The sequence below is a fragment of the Halyomorpha halys genome, unplaced genomic scaffold, assembly GCF_000696795.3.
Source record: "Halyomorpha halys isolate HHAL.00 unplaced genomic scaffold, Hhal_1.1 Scaffold90.1, whole genome shotgun sequence".
Taxonomy (NCBI): domain Eukaryota; kingdom Metazoa; phylum Arthropoda; class Insecta; order Hemiptera; family Pentatomidae; genus Halyomorpha; species Halyomorpha halys.
In genome coordinates, this window is record NW_027109220.1 from 1,038,912 (window position 1) to 1,039,868 (window position 957).

Genomic DNA, 957 nt, shown 5'->3' on the forward strand with positions numbered 1-957 from the left:
AAATTGAAAAATTGAGCCATAGCTTAAACCAAATTATAACAGAGCTTAGCTTATATTGTTTGCTTCATACCCAGTATATTAACATCACCAGAATCTGTAGCGCTTGGCATTCAACCATTTTTGATAAAAAATACTATTTTAGATATTCAAAATTATTGTTTCAACTAAAACTCATTAGTAAATGATGTTGCATGTTGATGATGTTGCATTTGAGTTATTTTTTAATAAAATGCCCAATGATTTATCACATAATCCAATGGTTTTGTTTTGTTGGAGTCTTTGTTTGGTCGCTAAGGCTCTGGTCTATATATTAATGTATTAACGATATTTGTTTTTGTATGAATTAATCATACAAATTAAAACATGTTCAAGTGCTGGTGTCTAGATCCTAATAAAAAAATATTACATTTTTAAAATTCATATAGTAAGAGAATAATGTCTGAACTTACAGTTTATGTTTTAAAAATCAATATTTTTTTGTTTTATTTTCAGCAGGAATTTCACAACTTCATAACGGTAAATACGATTTTAATCCTGTACTATTACAATCGTATGTTGCGTGAACATACGATGGATCAAAAAGGTATTGGCGCACTCTTCTTGTTCTATAAATCTCAATAGGATTAAGATATTGTCCACAACTAATTTATTTCCACAACGGAAAGTTTAGGGCTGCATGTCGTGGAATGGTACAGGTAACTTTATAGAGGGTATTGTGATTGCAAAAAAATATGTCTACATTTTGTGGCATAATTTTAAAAAGTAGTGCCAAAAAGCTAAGAATAAAAGATACTTTTATTTTCCAAGACAATGATCCAAAGTACACGGCAAACAAAACGAAAGAGTGGACGTTGTACAATGTTCCGAGGGCAACTTAAAATGCCGCCACAGTCTCCAGACATGAATGCTATAGAACATAAAATGTCAACTATAGGAACTAAAAATGAGAAAGAATTA